Here is a 21138-nt window from a genome sequence, read left to right as displayed (position 1 = left end):
CTTTATTTATATATATATATATATATATATATATATATATATATATATATATTATTTTTTTTTTTTTTTTTTTTTTTTTTTTTTTTTTTTTTTTCTGCGCTGTACTTGATCGTGTGCTGTTTGAATGACGTCACTCCAACACTCTAGTGTTGCAAGATTTTCAAATTCATTCCTAACTTTTATTACCGTTCAAAATATTAATGTTTACATTTTTTTGAGTGGCCCAGACTAACTCCGCCAGAATTTTTTATAATTTGTGCATATTTGGATGAGTACAATCAGTGGTAATTTTTTCAAAACTTTTTGTTCCTATATATATAACGCGAGAAAAAGCAATCCCCACATTAGTTCGTACAGGGTCTAGAAGGGTTAATCCCCCCCCCCCCGCACACCCACCCTCCACAATTTTTTATGATATGTTGTAAAACTCTGTAATTCTCTAAATGTAATTAATGTACAGTCTCTAAAACCTCGATATCACGAACCCTCCTCCCTGCCGTTTTCTGTCTGGGAAAAATATCAACCTGATTTTATTTTTCATTCAATGATTGAACTCGTTATTACGTTAATGCATTTCCATTAGCACCGAGTAAAATTGTGAATTAAAGCACTTTGTGTTTTATCGTGGCACTTTTATTTTTGTCACACAATCTACTGCAACTCATTTAAAGCTTGAAATTGTAGTTTACTCGGGAACTGTTCGGTGTTCAAAATCTCTTATTTCTAGAAGCTGATAAATTTCGGAATTAGTTTTTGGTTGTATAATGGTCCTCACTATTACACTGTGTTATTTTTCATGTCCGATATTATGTAAGCTTCCTTCGAGCCATTTAAATACTTTCGAGTTAAATTGCTCTGTTTTTTTATTATTATATTTTCCGCGGAAGAAGAAAAACAAATACATCTCGGGAACATTGTTGAACGATCGCTAATTCACTCAGCGTCACCGCGTAGATTATCGTGGAAAATTATAGTTATTAAAAACATTCCAGCAGCGGCGTTATTCAATTAAAACGGCTCGTTAAATTAATAAGTGGAGGGGGAGAAAAATACATTCCGAATAACAACAACAGCGAATGTGTAGAAGTATTATGAGATCTCTTTTCGTCTTTTAATTCGATTGCTTTGGAGGTTGGTGATTTGCCTGATGATTGTATTGATCAATAAATCACTGAGTCACCAGCCAGATCCCCGAACGAATCATTTAGGAAAGAAATACTTTTGTAGTACAATGCACGCCGCTTAATGTAATCCTCATCGGGACTCGGGGTTTCTGATAACAATAAACGACTGATAACTATACCCGAAAAAGTCTAGTTGTATGTATCATGATCATATGTCTCATTCGGTTGAACGGGACGGATGAAAACAGGAATACTCAGTCTTTCCCCACATAACTAGTTTCAAAACGTTAAATCATGCTTCTTTTTTTTTTCAATTATTCTGAAACAGAATTTTTTTCCCCCTTTAAGCAAAAATCCTTTTTTATTCTTTTCTGTTCAGCCATTGTGAGGAGTTAGAATGGAACTGTCTAATGTGTGTTACGAATTACGATGCATTTTATAATATGCGTTAAGTTCCATGAATTCCCTTTTGAATGTCTTCCGTCCGAGAAATTGTGAATGGGGTCAGAGAAAAGAAACTGACCATCAACTGAAGAAAATTACATTTTTTTTACCTTGCACATATCTTCAATATACAGTATGAAGAAGAATTAGCGCTGCACGCAAATCGGTCATAGCTGTTATTACGGCCCGATTACAGGACATTCTTACATAAGCTTGTGGAATTTTTACGATAACTGGAAGAAAACGAGTCTTCAAAATATGCGAAAACAAAAAACTTACGTGAAAAAGGAAATTCAAGGATCATATAATCCTAAATTCTAATAACAGTAAACGAATTTTCTTCTTTGTTATGATATTGGTCCATTTCTTACTTGTGAAAGTGATAACAATACCCAAATGAAAACATTATCCGTGATTCTAATAAGCAATGCTCACTGTATCTAAAGTTTAAATCGCAAATGGCTAAAAAAATGAATCAATTCTTGTCGATGCCTTTGCCTTTTTTTCGTATCTTAAACTTTTTTTTTCAGATAAAAACTTGCGATATTCATAGACGAACGATGGCTCTGTAATCGAAACGTTATTTTTGAAGAAAATCATATATTAGTAGCAATGCATAGTATCACTTTCTTTGAATTGGTTTCGTTTACTTCGCTTTTTCGTTGTATTCTTGCTTCGATTCACGTACAGTATACGTATGCTCGTTTTTCAAACGATGCATACCATGTATTTAACACGTAATGCGTGGTTTTACCAAGTCGAGTTGGTAAAAGCCCGAAAAACTCGTAAAAACGTATACATTTCAGACTTTTACCAAGCACTTCGGTAAATGCTGACATTTAGTAACTTTCGTGAAAATTAGTAAAATTGTGTTTTCTAATTTTCATAAATTTGAAAACTTGTCATTTATTAATCACGATGATCCTGATGCTAATTAAATTCATAATTAATTAACCAATTAATCATTCAAATTCGTGAAAATTAGTAAAAATGCGATTTCTCTAATTTCTATAAATTTGAAAGACTTTATAGCCAGGTCCAGTGGGGGGTTTGCCAGTAGCAATCTGTAAAACCGTGGTGGCAATGGTTCAATACGCTCGCGTGATATAAAGCTTGTCTTTGAATTACGTTCATCTTCGCCAGGAGCCGGGCAGAGGGGATCCCGAAGTGCAATCTGTCGATACAGTACAGTTATGTAGAGGGTGTTCTTCAGATTACGGTGGTATCCCTCACACTCTGCACCCAATAATCGTCTGAAATGATCCAGCGCATTGCTCGCTTTTGTAAGTAATGTGCGTATGCTAAAAAAATTAGCTTGTTGGTGAACCATATTCCTAAAGTTTTGGCGCAAACTTAATTCGTTCCCTGTTAATTTTCATAGTGGGACTCTTTTTCCTCTTGTTTTGCCAGAGAAATGATGATTTGGATGGTTCCACTTGCAGATAATTTTTTGTAACCATTCGGAGATCTGTGTCAACGTAGCGTTGGCAGAGGCTGTGATTTCAGTGGGTTCCTCAGCAGACACCAAGAGAAGGAAGTCATCGGCAAAGGCTTTGACTACCGAGGCCCACTGGTGTCGAAGTAATGAATCGAATGATGTATTCCTCAACCAACGTCGTGGATGCTGGTGCTGTACTTGTGTTAAGAGTGATGGTGCGTCCCGAGAAAATATCCTCCAAAAATTTTCTTAGCTGAAGAGGAATAGACATCCTTCGAAGGTTATTAGCTATTTACCTCATGACGCACACAATTGAAACCGCTCTTAATGTCGAGGGAGATAATGGCTGTGAGTAGATATAATGTTCCTTCCTCCTATTCTCAATCTGTTCCAATTAGATGATAAAAGACATCATTCGTTGAGCGACCCATACAAAACCAAATTGAAGAGAATGAAGGAGACCGTCCCACTCAACATGGTGGGAAAATCTTTATGTAAGAAGTTTTTCGAGCACCTTTCCCAAATTGGAAGTCAGCGTAATGGAACAAATCGAGTTGGTTACGCCAAGTCCCCTCTTGGAAACCAGCCTTCCAGGTTTGAATGCTGGGGGAAAGTACAGAGTTGTAAGCAGTGACTGAAGAAATTTTTGAAACAGTTAATATTGGCACGTACAATGGCTTGTACTAGCGATTGGAGAGATTGTCTGGCCCTGCTGCTTTTTTTCGGGCTGACTCTATGTACATTTTTTAAAAGTATACTCATTTTGAATGTTTTGTAGATTTACTGGTAAACTATTTATTGTTTAGGAGCTAGGTAAATGAAACTTTTGCATAAAATGTTTTTATGAGGTTTGGGGTTCATTGATATCTGGTTTAGTTTTATTGCATTAAGGAGACCAACTGTACGTTTTTCACACAAGTTAAAAAATTTTGTAAATAGTCAGACATACTTTATAGAAATATAAGTGTCTGACTGGTAAAATGTTTAAATTGTTATAATGAGTCAAGTTAACGCTTTCAGTGTGATTTGAAATAATTTTTATAAATTTGTTTTGGGTCCGGGTTACTTCACTAATGTTGGTTAAATAATCTCCTCCATATGCTACAAGGCCGTAACTTATGTGTGATTGGATCCATGCGTAATAGAGTGTCAATAGAAATCTGTGATTTACTTTATATTTTAGGTGATAAAATTTGCTTAGGAAAAACCTCACTTTTTTTTACACATTTGCTATATGGGTTTTCCATTTTAGGTTTGAGTCGATATTTAGTCCTAGGTATTTTATGGAATTAACTTTTTCTAGGTCTGTACAATTACAGTTGTGTGAAGTTTGACAGTCGTTATTGCGATATATTAGTGAGAGATTATATTCTGTATCATTGTATTTTTCTTTCAATTTAAACCGCATGTATCTAGTTTTCTCAACGTTGACTCTTCCATCACATAAATCATTTATACATATGAGGAAGAGCAGTGGGGCTGTAATTAGAAAGTTGGTTGATGTCACCCTTTTTGAGAGAGTCCGAAAAAATTCCCTCGTTTACGAGATCGCGTTATAAAGTCTCGTTAAAATATTAATATGAGTTTTAGAGAAAATTTTTAGTAGTTTTACATTGATTTCTTCTACGACAGAGCTTCTTTCATGCAGTCTTAGTTTAATGTTTTGAACCTCACACTGTTCAGTTTTCTTAGAATTAGCTATGTGCCAATCGTCCCCCTCAGGAAATATTGATCTTTTATTACTATTTTTTAAAATAGCATTTACAAATCCCCATTGTTCCCTGCTATTTGCGCATTCATCAAAGCGTTTAGACTAAAATTCATTTTTTGCTATTTTGATCTTATTTTTTTAATACTTTGACTGTTGTTTTGTATGCGATCTGGTAAAACCTGTCTCCGGGGAATCGAATAAATTTGTTATAAAGTTTTTGCTTACATTTAATCATGTTCAAAATTTCATTGTTAATCCATTCGTTTTTATTTTTCCTCATTTAATACTAGGTAAAACCTAGGATTTACCGGTTGTTTTACCACTCTTCGGGCTTTTACCGTAACATATCCATATATATAATTCAAAGCTCGAATAATACTGTCCTGGATATGAGTCTAAATAGGAGCATCGGTTCTTACATCAGCCGTTCCATCGATTTGCCCCATTACGTTTGGGTGTGTGCGTGTGTGTTATTTCTTTAGAATTTCTCCTCTTTTCTCAATACATATTAAATATTCTGTTTTTGTTTCTCCCACGCAGCCAATTTTTCTTCCCTGCAGAATTTTTTTAGCTTGTGATTACTTTTACTCTCCTGCAGGCTCTCCTAATGCTAAATCTCGTTCATATTTTATTCCTCTATCTTTCTTTTTTTTTCTGCTATTTCCTTGATTCGTATATTCCTGATGCGTGTGTATATACATACAAGAGATAAAATCTCTCAAGCGATGAAATTCTTGATATAAATGTCATTTTATGTGCAGCTTGAAACAATCGAAACATTTTACTCGGGAAAATGAAATGAAAAAAAAATCAAACAAATTTAACCAAATAAATGAAACGATGATTAAAGAATTCAATCTCTCTGTACAAATGATAAAACTCTTGTGACGAACAAGATAATCAACTGGAACGACTCGAATCAGAATTTATGACAGGATACGGATGCACCAAATCTAGTTACTCTTTCTTATGGTTTTTTTTGCTTTTTCTTTGAATTTCAGTTATTCTCTAGAAAAAAAAAAGCGTATTTTTTCTTTCGAAATATGTAACGTTTGCATTTAGAGATGCACAAACATCGGCCCACGGAAGTTGTTCCGGTAGAAAAGTATCAATATACACATACCTAGGCTGACCATATTTTCTTCAAAAAAATGCTGGATATCGTTATAAAAATTGTCAAAGGCAAGTAAAGTTGACATTTATAGCCGAAAAAACTGTCAAAGCCAAAAAATTTAAGTGAAGTTTTCATCTAAAGCCAAAAAAAAAATTTCAAAGGCAGAAATACAAGTACAGTAGGCATCTAAAGCCGAAAACTTTGTGAAAGGCTAATAAAGTTGTAATATATCGCCGAAAAGATTGTCAAAGGCGAGTAAAATCGTCAATTACAGCCGAAAAATTTTTAAGGGAAATAAAGTTGTCATTTACAGCCGAATTTAAATGTCAAGGTCAAGTGAATTCGACATCCACAACCAAAAAAAATTGTCAAAAGCGACAGTAGTTATAAGTGGATTATAAGTTGCCAACTATCACTAAAATTGCTCAAAGACCGCCGGATGGGTACTGTATGTCAAAATGTAATTCACCAAAAAAAGTAGTACAGTGTACGTTTGACATGAATGGGAGAATAATATATTTATATCACTAATTAATTATGATAACTAGAGTAATAATTTTCATAATATAATTTATGTCATGAAAATAGTCTGAATTCTTTATTCAAAAAATTCAACTAAGACTAGAAAAAACGGAGCATTTCATGAAAAAATTTTGAATGGCTAAAACTACGGAAATATTAATAATATATTTGACTTCGGTTTCGTGTCAAATTTCGGTACATTTACATGAATAGATTCGTTCTTCACACTTACTGGCACTTACAGCATCCGATGGGGCGAGTCGAATAAGCGAGATTCCGAGCAGAATTGGGAACAAAACCATTTCCTGGAAGAAGGAAAAATAGATACATTAAAACTTTAAGAAAAACTTAATTATGGCTGAAAGCAGCATGAGTTAGTATAAAAAATGTATTGTTACGAAAGTTATGTTAATAATCGTTATTTATCATGCATTGTCATTTTTCGACTGTAAATAACCATTAATGCAATTCTCTGTAAATATCGACAAGTTGGCACGTGTGGCGACGGCTATAAGTTACCGATGTCATGATGCCAAATGAGAAGTGTGAAGATGTTCCAAGAAGTGTTAGAATAATTTCGAAGCTCTTTCCATGGCTTAAAGTGGCGCAGCTTTTGCAAAACTAGAGTAGTAGTCGAATTCTAGTCGGAAGATAAGGTCTTATCTGTAGATGTCTCTCTCCATTTATATAGGTCCAGTTCCAAATCGCTGCTTGTGAATGCGTGTAAATAGCTGTTCCATACAATGAATTTGTGTTGACCGTGAAATTGCTTCGTGGTTTGCCATCTCAAGTGCTTGTGAAAGACGTTATCCGGAACAGTATATAGTTCATGCTTCTGAAGGACTCTTAATGAAACGCTTGAACGTTCAATGATTACATCCTCTTTTATGACATTCCGTTTATTGCATCTTACGATTTAACTTCAAAAATTATTAGTACCTATAATATCTTCTTTATCGGAACTGTCCATAACCCCGACTTATAACCGTGTTGCGCAGTGATGGCATCTGCTGTATTTTTCTATTCTCGACCATACTTCAACTCTTTTCATGTGTCGATGAAAGGCGATTAACAACAGAAAGAAAAAGTAGATGCCAATTTCACCGTTTGATATCAGTGAAGTTAATGTTTAGTCGATGTGCCGTATTTTCTTGCGTTCAATCCACGAATACAAATTTTGACAATTATAAAATCTTAAATCTTAAAGTTGAACGAAAAAATTCTCACACACACACATTTTTTTTTATCGCATCTTTACACCGTCTATAAATTTATTTAAAAATATATTTTTACAAATTAGTTTTTGAAAATATTTGTTTCTATGCTAACATTTCGAACAAGAAAAAAGATGTAGATGATACGCAGTGGCATATAACTCGCATCAACGAATCCAGATGTTTTTCAACTTATAATCCACTGACCATAAAGATGAAAATACGGAAAAGTGTGAAATGTTTATAGAGAGGAATAAATATATATAGATAATAACTTCCAAATTCAAATCGAATCACAAATTATTTGCATCAGTTTATCTGGTGCATTTTACACCATCTCTGTAAAACGAGCTTCCGAAGAATATGTCGTGCAACAAACATTCGTTGGTGTCCCACATCGTAAAACTCAAATAACCCGATAACTGAATTCGTCGATTTGCCATCGTTGCGGCAAGCACCGATTACTGTCTGGATTTGTAGCATTTTTTTTTTCAATAATGAAATAGTAGATAGTCGGAAAAGTTACGATGCTTTTTTGGCTATTGTCGAAACAATTCTGTGGTGTTTGGTCAGAACATGATAACTAAAAAATCACATTTTTGAGATATAAGCATCTTCATTGCGATTTAAAATCAAAAATAAAGCATACACGCAAATACAAATGAAAATATCATACATCATCGTGTTGTTTGATCGTACGGACGTATTTGTGCATTTATCTCACTTCTATTTAGTTATGATTAGCAAGACATACTTTTAGATCGAAAATCCATTTTTTGGAGAGAGATCATGTTCTGACCAAACACCACAGAATTTTTGTATGCATATTTTATGTTTGAAAGAACCCTTGTTTAAACCCTCTTTTTTGGCGATAAATTTGGACGATGACATAGTTGAAGTAAAAGCAGCAAAATCTTAAAAACCTGATTAAAAGAAATAAAGAAAACGAAATGACTTAATTTATTGGTTGTTCTTCTGTTATCGACCAACAAAAAACATTCGGTCTCTCATATCCTTCCCGTTTCTTTAGGAGAAAGACTCTCGTACCAAATTGAATGGAATTTTTTTTTCCTTTTAACCTCACCGTATGGTGACTGAACAATGAATGTTTTTGTGCAATGCTTCCAAACAGACCAGGACAGGTTGATTCAGAAAAGCAGTTAAGACGTCGAGAGCGTTAAAAAGTTTTCTGCATACTTGTTTGCCCCCCCCCCCCACCCCCCAATATGAAGCAGTGCCGTAACCATTAATCGTTGATCGAAATACCGAGCCTTTAGCTCTTATCTTCTCTATCCTTATACTTCCTTGAGGAAGTTTTAGCCAATGAAATGAAATCAATAATCAATGAATAAATGAATAATGAGTTTTCAATACAAGTATTCTAACATGCGCTAAAAGTAAACTTTAATTTCATTGCGCAAGTATTTGTGTATTTTCTTTTTTTCAATAAAATATCTCCACCGTCGTCACAGGCCCCAGTTTTATGATTGCTCAATTTATCACAATTTACTCCATTTGCGTTCAGAATCTCGACCCGGCAGACAGATGGCGCCTTTATTTCATGAATAGAATAAAAATTAAAGATAAGCCAACGATTCCTAATGAGATTCTCGATACTATGGTTTTTTCTTCCCATGAAATAAGAAAAAAGAAATCCGATTACTATGAATACTACCTTACTTGTGGCGCCATTTGTTTTCTCCGTGGACGCCGCTGCGGAATCATCCTTAATATTAAGGAATGCTAGGTCATCTCTTCTGATACTAATATATAAGTTTTTTTTTTTCCTTTTCGAACGGAACAGCAAATAAATCTATATAAATAATTATCAAATAATTCTCTTCCGACGACTTCTTGCGGCGACGCACGCGAACACGAAACGATACCCGTCTGCCCATTCCTAATAAAAATACCAATTTTTAGGTGGAACATGCACTGCCGTTGTGTGTCCAAATATAAACAAAGGAAAATACATCCGAGAAAGTATGATTTCACAGACTTAAAAGTTCCGTAATATAGGAATAAGATGACTGTTTCAAATTTTGAGGGCATTATACTCGTTCCCAGATGAGTGTTTTTTTTATCTATTTATTTAATTTGTTTATCTTCAACACAAACTGTTCTTGTTCTAGAAATTCATAAATTAATCTTGCACGAATAATTCAACCAAGACCTCTAGTCAGCTGACAACATAGACTAAAGCAGTGGCTCCCCAACGTTTTAAAGCATGACCCTTTTTTCGACTAAAAACTTTATCGGTGACCTCCTACATAGGTTGACCCAGTTTTAAGGGGTATTCCAATTATGTTCAAATAAATGTGCTGTCCCGAAAGCACACTTTTCGGAATCCTTGTTTCGTTTTTAACTAAGCAATATTGACTTTTAACAATATATTCAATATTTTTTTTAATATTATACAAATAGTTATTTTGTTTTTGATCTCTTTAGTGTTCCTTATGAGTTACATACCCCGACCCGGCGAATGTGATTCGCCAAACGGGGGTTCCCCGGAGGGAACATTTATTTTCTCAATCAAAAAAAAAAATTACATGTTAAAAATATATACATTCTATATCCCCGGAGCACCATTGGTCCGAGATTAACAATTCACCTTACAAAACTCGGACAACACCATTAACAACCCGCGATTTAGTGTTCCTTATGCAAGATGTAAAAGTAGCGAGGTGAATGCTCCTTGATTTTCGTATACAGGGTGATCAAGAAAGAATCACCCGATTTCAAAATGATTCTACTCTTGAAATCGATCATTAGCAGAAATTGTTTATAAAACGTAGACATTTTCCCTCTTATATTCACACATATTATTTATGATTCTGTGTTTTGAATTTTTAAGAAATATACAATTTTGAAATCGGGTGCTTCACTCTGAGTCAAGTATTAACTTGATGTGTCGATTATTGCACTAATAGAGTATGATAAAATTGCATTGTTTCATTGGTAGTTATCTCAGCTGAGTAAAGATATTTTTTAGTTTTGATATATTTTTAGAATAAAAATTCATTTCTTATTTGGACGTTTTCATTTTGGGGAATCTCTCGCGGCTCCCCACCGCCAGTTCATTGAAACGAACCCCTAAGGAGGTCGCAATCTACACTTTGGGAACCCCCCCCCCCCCATGGATGGCATCACTAAAATACGGCAATAAAGCAACAGTTTCCAACTGGGGGTTCCGTGAGAGCTCTTTTGGGTTACGTGGAATTAAATGTCACGGTGCAATTCAAAATCCTGAAACCCGGATAGCTTTTAAAGAAAAACATTTTCCTGTTGCTGAGATACTAGTAAAATTGAAAAAAAAATTCAAAAAATTCCGACCATTTGGGAGGAGCAAACAACTGTGTGTTCGTCCACGGGAAGCTACTACAAGCGATAAGAAGTCATGTGTATGTGCAAGACTGTCTTATGTATAAACACGACGTGTTATCGCTCGTAGTATCTTCCAGTGGACGACTAACCTGAGAAACACTAATTTCAGTAGTTTTCCCCTTCCGACGACCTCAACGGTTTGGAACTGTAGGCATTTGAACCAAGGACGTACCCAGGACCTGAACTAGAGGAGGCAACTCACCGACACTAAATTGATACGTCTGTGTTGCGTGTGAATTACTACACTTTAAGTTCCCTTCTGGGGGGACAGCTGTCCCCCTCTGCCCCTGATTTGAACTATAAAAATATTTTTTTCCCCCTCAAATTTTTCTTTTGCTAATAATGATGTCTTTATTGTGCCGGAGCCCACAATGCAAAAACGGTATTACAGAACGCTTGGTTAGACAACACAGACGAACATCTAGATGCATGTGTTATGAACCCTTAAAGAAAATAATAATAAGTAAATAAATATATATCTATCTATTCTATAATATAAAATCACAAACAAACTCGAAAAGGGCCTGTTGCTAAGCAACCGAGTGACGGAAGTGGGTGAAATTTTTGAGTGACGGAAACTCTGTTACGGAAGTGGGTTCGATTCATATATCGATATTCACATTCATATATCGTACATTCATATTCATATATTCATATATCGATATGATATCATATATCGATATTGGGTCGATATTCACATATCGGGACCCATTTGACCCATCGGGACCATGTTATGTGCATGTACCAAGAGGCTCCTACATCCTACAGCAGAGCCCTTAGGCTGGAATTTAGATTTCGAGCCCCCAAACCAGCTTTTCAGGGGCCCCTCTGTGATTAATTTATAGTGTGAAAAATCAAAAAGTGATAAGAATCGTTGTGGCCCCTGTCAGCCCTTCCTTTGTGGGGGGGGGGGGGGGAGGTCCATGCCGAGAGGTATATATATGTATAATATACACACACAACAGCAGTGCTCCCAACACAGGGTCGGGGTACCCGGGGAAGATTTCACGTATAAGTAAAAAGTTTTCATTTCCAGGGGCCCTTGATGGATCTCATTGTTTTCTTGCTGCTTTAACGTTGAAAAATTTCGATAGCGGAAGCAAAAGATATATCCAGTCTGGGGCCCCACCAAAAGTATGCGAATTGGTGTCCCGGATAATTGGTTGGGGGGTCCTGGATTTTATTCGTTGGTAAAACGAATACAAATGAAAATTTTTCATGGTACTCGCTCTGTGGGATGGCCGACAAGCTTCCAAGTCGGGGGCCCCATGTTTACAGGTTTCATTTTGGGGGCCCTGGATTTTATTCGTTGGTAAAACGAATACAAATGAAAATTTTTCATGGCACTCGCTCCGGGGGATGACCGACAAGCTTCCAAGTCGGGGGCCCTATGTTTACAGGTTTCATTTTGGGGGCCCTGGATTTTATTCGTTGGTAAAACGAATACAAATGAAAATTTTTCATGGCACTCGCACCGGGGGATGACCGACAAGCTTCCAAGTCGGGGGCCCCATGTTTACAGGTTTCATTTTGGGGCCCTGGATGAATCTCATTCTTTTCTGTTGTAGAATTCGCAACAGCGGAAGCCCGAGATATAGCCAGTCTGGGGCCCCACCAAAAGTATGCGAATTGGTGTCCCGGGTAATTGGTTGGGGGCCCTGGATTTTATTCGTTGGTAAAACGAATACAAATGGAAATTTTTCATGGCACTCGCTCCGGAGGATGACCGACAAGCTTCCAAGTCGGGGGCCCCATGTTTACAGGTTTCATTTTGGGGGCCCTGGATTTTATTCGTTGGTAAAACGAATACAAATGAAAATTTTTCATGGCACTCGCACCGGGGGATGACCGACAAGCTTCCAAGTCGGGGGCCCCATGTTTACAGGTTTCATTTTGGGGGCCCTGGATTTTATTCGTTGGTAAAACGAATACAAATGAAAATTTTTCATGGCACTCGCTCCGGGGGATGACCGACAAGCTTCCAAGTCGGAGGCCCTATGTTTACAGGTTTCATTTTGGGGGCCCTGGATTTTATTCGTTGGTAAAACGAATACAAATGAAAATTTTTCATGGTACTCGCACCGGGGGATGACCGACAAGCTTCCAAGTCGGGGGCCCCATGTTTACAGGTTTCATTTTGGGGGCCCTGGATTTTATTCGTTGGTAAAACGAATACAAATGAAAATTTTTCATGGCACTCGCTCCGGGGGATGACCGACAAGCTTCCAAGTCGGGGGCCCTATGTTTACAGGTTTCATTTTGGGGGCCCTGGATTTTATTCGTTGGTAAAACGAATACAAATGAAAATTTTTCATGGCACTCGCACCGGGGGATGACCATCAAGCTTCCAAGTCGGGGGGGCCCCATGTTTACAGGTTTGATTTTGGGGGCCCTGGATGAATCTCATTCTTTTCTAATGTAGAATTTGCCACAGCCGAAACCCGAGATATAGCCAGTCTGGTGCCCCACTAAAAATCTGCGTATTGTGTCCCCGCTACTGGATGTGGGGCCCTGGATTTTATTCGTTGTAAAATTGATAAAAATGAAAAATTCTCACAGGGGGGGTGTCCGACAAGCTTGCAGGTCAGGGCTTCATGGAAATGTTGGCAGGTTGTAATTCGGTGCCCCTGAATGTATCTCATTGATTTTTGTGGTTTAACATTGTAAAATTTGCAACACATCGGTAGCCCAAGATATATCCAGTGTGGGGCCCCACTGAAATTCAGCGAATTGAATCTGGGGACCCCCATGGGGAAGTTTTCTGGAGATACTTGATGAATCTCATTTGTTTTTTGTTGCTTTATTATTATTTTCATTAAAATTCGCTTCTTCAGTAGGCTGGTGCTTTCACACGTCCCTTTCCCCTTTTCCATAGCACGCTGATGAAGTGGGACGAAATAAACAAGATATGTCCGGGAGAGAAGTGGGGTGGGGGGGTTGGCCGCCAAAGGCGGCAGGGGGGCAGAGCCCCCCTAGTAATATATATATATATAAAAAAAGAATACAGAGCAGAGAAGAAGAAAAAAACAGGATAAGAATACGAGATGAAACATTGATGTTTCTCATATCATGGCAAGTTTTAGTGTGGTTGTAACTTAATTAAGATTACATAAAAAAAGAACTGAAACAATGAATTCCTTCCATCTCGTAGAATATTGGATAAATAACATAACGATAATGACTGAGAGACAAAAACTGTGAGACGGTGGCCAGCAAAATGACTGCAGTTTGCAATATGGCGTGTACGAAATCAATTTCCCCACGATAAGCACACCATTGAAATGATAAAAACGATTTAGGCCCCTAATGAAATTACAACGAACTTCTGGATAAAAGTTAAATTTTGCATAGCAATTGCGCAATTTTTTAAATATCTCTTTTCTTGACATGCCCCTGCTATCTATCCGGTCTCCCTACACCCTTCCCCATAATAATATTCCTAAACACCATTAACTAATAAGACGTAGAGCTTGGAGTCTCTTGGAGTCTCCGCTATAAAAATTGATTCGAAAAACGCAAGCAAAAAAAACGAAAAGAAAAAAAGTTTGGAATCCACTGGACCAGAGTTATTCATAAGCAAAATCTTAAGGCTCCTTTACGGGTTTTCAACGAAAAACCATTTCCGTCTGTATTCGGTTCGTCTCGATTTCGCCCCGATGTACATGGAAACTGATAACGTTTCCTTAGCACGTGAAAGGTGAGCGATAAAAATTGAAATGCGGAAGAAAACGAAGAAACCCGATCACCCGCTAAATAGATTCCATCGATCAACTCCTCTCGTGGACGAAAGACAACATTTATCCTTGTCACGCTCTGCATATTAGTCCGATGCCGATATCATCGTCATAAATTTGAATGCAATCACAGTTACGGGCACGTTTCACGATATTTCTAGGAGATACTGTTACGTATGAAAATTGAGAAAATATATATATTCTGAGTTACCACAGTAATATTATATCGACAAAATTCATTCTTTCTCCAGGTTTTAAAGAAAGAATCTCCATATTCACACCCGATCTCGTGATTCGATTTCTCACAATGAGGAGTATGGATGGAAATATATAGTAACAAAAAGTAAAGCACGCGTAGGTTAAAGATAATTATCGAGTGGTCCCTATATCTTATGACTACAGCAATGAAAATGCTTTGTAGATTTACTATTCTGAATGGCTACAACCAAAGGGCTTTTTGTTTTCTTATTTTTCCCTATCACTTTTTTTTCGGAATTGATAATCCGATCAAATAAGAAACGGGAATAATTTTTTAATTTTCATTTATACATGAAAAATTTCCGTAAATGAAATTATTACATTGTTCGATGGAAAATTGATGAACGAGCAGCACATTCTCTCTCTTTTTCCTAATGAATTGAAATACACTGCTGGCCACCGTAAATGCAACACCCTGAAGGAAGCATGCAAATAATATGAAATTTACAACATGCATTAGCGGAGGTGAGATATGCAAATGATTAGAATTTCAGCGCAGACGCACATCACGCGCGCCTGTGGCGCCACTTCAAAGCGCTATTTAAGGCTTGGAGATTTGGACGATTTGAAGTACGGCAATTGTGTTTTCCTTGTGGTTTTTTCAAAAAAACGATCAATTATGCCTCGTAGAAAAGAGCGATCATCTTTTGATCAAGTATCCGAGTTCGACAGAGGAAGGATAGTGGCCTACCGAGATTGTGGATTATCTTTCAGGGAAATCAGTAGTCGTGTTGGACGAAACCAAACAACTGTAATGCGGATATGTGATCGTTGGATGCAGGAGGGTACGACGGACCGACGTGTTCGATCGCATCCACCTCAGTGCACCACTTCACGTGATGACAGGCGTATTGTGCGTATGGCAGTGACGGATCGCTCAGCCACATCACGAACCATAGCACAGCACATTCAGTCTGTACCGCATCATCCAGTGTCTGCGCGTACCATTCGACGCCGTTTACAGCAGAGTGGTCTGTCCGCAAGACGTCCATTGCTTCGTCTACCCTTGACGCAGAACCACAGACGTCTCCGCCGCCAATGGTGCGATGAAAGAAGGATGTGGACGGCACAATGGAATGAAATTGTCTTTACTGACGAGTCACGCTTCTGTCTGCAACACCACGATGGTCGGATTCGAGTCTGGAGACACCGTGGAGAGAGGATGCTGAACAGCTGCGTTATGCACCGCCACACTGGTCCTGCACCGGGTATTATGGTATGGGGCGGTATTGGATATCACTCTCGCACTCCTCTAGTACGCATTGCCGGTACTTTAAAAAGCCAGCGCTACATCTCCGAAGTGTTGGAGCCAGTTGTCCTTCCTTACCTTCAGGGCTTGCCCACAGCCATATTTCAACAGGATAATGCGCGACCACACGTGGCACGCATTGTCCAAAGGTTCTTCGTCAATCGCCAGATTGAATTGCTTCCCTGGCCAGCTCGCTCTCCGGATCTTTCGCCGATAGAAAACATGTGGTCCATGGTTGCTCAACGATTGACCCAGATTACATCCCCAGCTGCCACACCAGATCAACTTTGGCAACGCGTGGAAGCTGCTTGGTCTGCTGTACCCCAAGAACACATCCAAAGTCTCTTTGAATCCATGCCGAGGCGTGTGGCAGCGGTGATCTCCAACAATGGCGGCTACTCTTGCTACTGATTTTGGCAGGAACCACACTTCACAGAAGTCTATAAATTTAATCACTTGATGCTTGGTCAACATGTTATCTACAAAATAAATATTGTTGCGATATCTCTTGTCTTTCTTGGTGTTGCAATTTGGGTGGCCAGCAGTGTATATCTAAGCTGGTTGTCATTTATTTTTTTCCCCTTCACGGACAACCGATCCGCGTTTTATTGTACCTAGCATTCATTCTATAGAGAATTTTGAAATTTTTCGAGATTATGAAGTCCCCCCCCCCCCCACCCAAAACTTCATCCATTGTCATGAATTATTAACTCAACGTGTAGCAACACAATTCCGTCACGGAAATACTTTGAAAGAAGACTTTCTTTAGTGGTTGGACTTCACTTCTAACTTTCATAAAAGTGTTTTTTTTTAATACAGGGTTTCCCATAAATTTGTAAATAGTTTGAAAATTGATGAAACTTGAAGGAGTTTATATATCTGAATGCGGTCTGCGAAAAAATTATACTCAAGTAGGAGTTTATTTATTTATTTATTTTTTGATGCAGAGAAAAAATGCGATTCAAATATCGACAGAGTGCACCGAAATTAGTGCAAGGCAGGAGTGATTCAACGTGAACCTTTCTTAAATATCTTCTGTGCCCAAAACGTTCGTAAAACTTCAGCCGGTGATTCGTGTAGCTGACACAAAACAACTTCTCCAATAGTCTTTTTATCCCCTAATGTCAACATGCTTGTGTAAGCGCTAGTAAAAGAAAATTCAGAAATGAGCTGTGAATCCTACACCCTGCACATTTAACAACTACTCCTGCATTTTATAGATCTTTGATTTGCATATTTACAGTGATTTGTTTTCAAGTTGTGCCCTCTATCGACAAAAATTTGAACGAATTTTTTTTCTGTACCAAAAAAATCCCTCTTTTAGTGAGAATACCCTTTTTCGCAGACCGCTTTCAAATATACAAATCCCTTCATGTTTTATAAATTTTTAAACTATTTACGAATTCATGGGATACCCTGTATGTGCATTGGTAGAAAATTAGATCCGAGTACTAGAAGAAATCAAATGAGGAATATGCATTTCTCTTGTTTTGCTCTTCGTGCATCTTCCCATTTACAATTACACGGATGAAATCATTTCCATCATTATTATTCTTGACAAAATGCTAGTTTTTCTCCTTTTCCTCAAACTTCAAACTAACTACCTAATTGTCAAATCCTACCTACCTACCATTTATAATATTAAATCTGAAGGATCAAGATGTCCAGCACGTTTTATCTCGAATATCTAATTCCGTTCGTTTCCCTCTCTATAAAAATCTAAAACAAATATAGCTTTGGAGGGAGTACTTACATTTTAACCTTGATCTACGCGTAAAAAAAAGTGTCCTTATTCATTTGAGATTCCAAAGCGATGTACTAATTTTGGAGGGAGTGAGAAACCAGATTTCACCCGAGAGAATTTGCATACATTGCACTTCAGGACAGTATGACTCAGGTTATAATGAGGCATATCATTATAACCTGCGATAAATATACTACTACTAAACCCCACATGCACCTCGTCCATATTCTTTTGCGGAATCTCTAACGAATTTGTACATGTTGGAACGTGCGTGTACGTGTAGTGAAACCTAACGTGGAGTTTGTTTCTGTGTAATGCTTGTTATGTATAGTGCTGCCATCTGCCAATTTATCTGCGATAAATATACTGCACACAATACGAGAAGTACTGTTTTCGGTGATTCTACTTCCCGGAACCTCGGAAATATCTTACATTTCAACGACTATACTACGCGCAATATAAATTTATTGTATCTGAAATGAAATTAAGAACTTTTGTTAATGACCCCCAACTATAACCGATTTCTCTTCACATGTCTAATTTATATTTTTCCCCATTTGATGTTTATATTGTGTTTGCTTTTTCTTTTCCTTAGTTATTTCACTTTGTCTTTCATATGTTATTCCGTGTTATCTTATTTCTTTTGCCACCAATTGTTAAAGGCCAGAGCCCAAACAATAAACTCGATTCATTTTGATTGATTTCCATCATTATTTAAATAACCGCATTCTAGGTTTTCATAGATTCCTCCATACAGAGAGAGAGTGTTGGTATTCTAGTTTTAACCAGTTATATTATACATGCATTCAGTACAATAAAAAAATCAAATGTCGAAACATTGAGTGATAAACACCCCGTTTTTCCGATTAGTTATGAATTTTAGAAAAGAAATGTTTTTGAGAAATCGATACTCGAATGTCTTCGGTTTTCAGTAAAATCAGTGAGCACGCTGATCAAAAATGTTCCGTTGAAACATGACAATGATAAAAACAAGGTCGAATGCTTTAAAAAATTATGCAAAAAACGAGACTTTATTCGAAATAAATTGGCCGAGGGCGGAAGACACATGCGCTCAGGATGAAAACGTCCGAATTGAATGAAATAATCGGAGACCTGTGGCCTGACGATCGAACAATTCTTCGACTACGTTGCTACCCTTTTCCAATAGCAATAGCGATTAATAATCATTTGTGCGTGAGAAATCAAATGGCTCTGTTCGGAATTGATGTTATTAACTGGCGTGTATGAGTGTTTGAACGACACTTTTACCCTCGCGGTCGTTTGTCATATTTATTATTTCGAACGTGGGGTGACAGTAGTGGTGATATCGTTGACGATTTCAGTTTTGGGGGCAAATTTATTCAGAATACTGCACTTCTTACTAGGAAGAGTGATAGTCCCATCGTTCACCATCTACGCTGTAGTAACTTTATTCTGTTTATTACACCTTCTTCATTTCTTCCGCCAGTTATGCCTAAAAAGAATAATGCTATAAAAAAAATTTTAAGCTTTTTTATTTCATTGAAGCAGTGGTCCTCAAATTGTGCGTCGCGTCTCCTAGGGGCGTCGCGGAGAGCTGTCGATATTGATATGTGCCGGATCGGTGCTGTGAACACTACTGTTCTACTTGTTTGTTAGATTATTTGGGGAGCTGCGTAAAACCGTTGATCAGATCAAGGGAGCCGTGGATGACAAAAGTTTGAGAACCGCTGTATTAAAGGAACGTGAGTGACACAAATTACAGAAATAAGCGTATCTCAGTTTATTTTCGAGGAAACATGTACATCGACGAAGATTGAAAAAAATTTAAATATGCGTTTATATATTTCTGTGAGGCTCGGCAAGGAAATAATACACAGGATGGTGAATCTTCCTTTTCGGCAATAAACGACATTTTGAACCAAAAATAAAATTACAATGAAAAAGACGCACAGGGTGGTCATAAAATAACTTTGCTGACATATGAGTCCCTAGCGGCCGCAAAAATTAGCGAATTCAGTTTAAGATACAGGTGCTTCAGAGCGTGCGTTCCACGTTGAGAAGCGAAACAAAAACCTGGCTCTCGTGCTTATGGTTAAAACAGCGAAATTTCAAAAGATTTAAATAGCAACACTCACTTTCATGCATTTCAAAGTGATTGACGCATTAAAAACCATAAATGGAGTTGAAAAGGTACCTGTAGCATGATAAACACCGGCGCTGGAGCAGACAAAGAAACGTGGAACAACCAATACAGATCACTAGGGCTAGGGTTTTTACGCTCTAAAAACTTCCAAAATATGCTCTATGCACTCTAAATTATTTTGAACCAGTACTTATTGTACGAAAAAAAATTCTGTGCGTTTTATACTAATTAATCTCCCATCCAACCTAAATTTCTCTCAAAAATTTCCTTTTTGAATAAGGTTTTCCCTACAAATTCAGATTTAATGCGTTCCCATCTATAGGTAAAGATACCTAGTGCGGTATTTAGCTTTAGAAAAGCATTGTACAAAATTACAATAAGTAAATAAATAAATAATTATTTTTAATTGATAAAAATTCTCAAAATTCCCCACAAATGCTAAAATAATTCCCCATTTACCAATTTTAGCCAATTTTTCCCACGACAGTTACCATTACCGACACCAATTCAGATGATTAATCTATTTACAGCCACACACCAGTCGTTAAAGGGCTAGTATTTTTTATGCTCCAACAATTCAATGTCATTGATTGGTTGAAAAACCTGAATTTAAGGATTTTTTACCAATCAGCAACGACGTTCCATTTTTCGTGCATAAAAATCCTAGCCCTAAAAGATCTCGTCAAAGTCGGGAAGCGCAAAAACCATTCTGAAGCAGGATTGGAAGAGCGAAAAAAAATTTACATGCGTCGCTGATACTTTAAATACTTAAAATTGTGAGAATATGCTCTATCACGTAAAAATAGCGAAACATGCAAAAAAAATTATGCAAAGATATAGAAATTCGAGCCTTACAGATCACATTACTACCGCAGGAAGTCCCTCACCGAGGGATTAGCGCACCAACCACTTGGTGAGATTTCTTTCTTTGTGTGCGTCCCTCGCGGGCGTTTATGGTACTACGGGCGTGAAGATGGTTTCCCAGTGCGCTGATAACTTAGCAATGCATAAAACTGAGTGTCGTTATTTGAATTTTTTGAAATTGTGTTGCTGCGACCGTAATCGTTGTGAGAGCTA

At 37.3% G+C, this 21138-nt stretch overlaps 1 protein-coding gene across 1 annotated transcript in view; it reads right to left on the bottom strand.

Moving 5' to 3' along the window:
• Positions 1 to 21138, bottom strand: part of LOC149083217 (suppressor of lurcher protein 1-like) — a 618571-nt gene that overhangs the window by 527250 nt on the left and 70183 nt on the right. The window contains exon 2 of the mRNA XM_089236416.1: positions 6596 to 6658. The gene's annotated coding sequence lies outside the window, so the exon portion shown is untranslated. The remainder of the gene's footprint in view (positions 1 to 6595; positions 6659 to 21138) is intronic.

This window comes from Pholcus phalangioides, unplaced genomic scaffold (genome assembly GCF_987345545.1).
Source record: "Pholcus phalangioides strain wild (caught in Gottingen) unplaced genomic scaffold, Ppha-v1.0 ptg000009l_1, whole genome shotgun sequence".
NCBI lineage: Eukaryota > Metazoa > Arthropoda > Arachnida > Araneae > Pholcidae > Pholcus > Pholcus phalangioides.
This window is presented reverse-complemented; position numbering and strand designations above follow the sequence as displayed.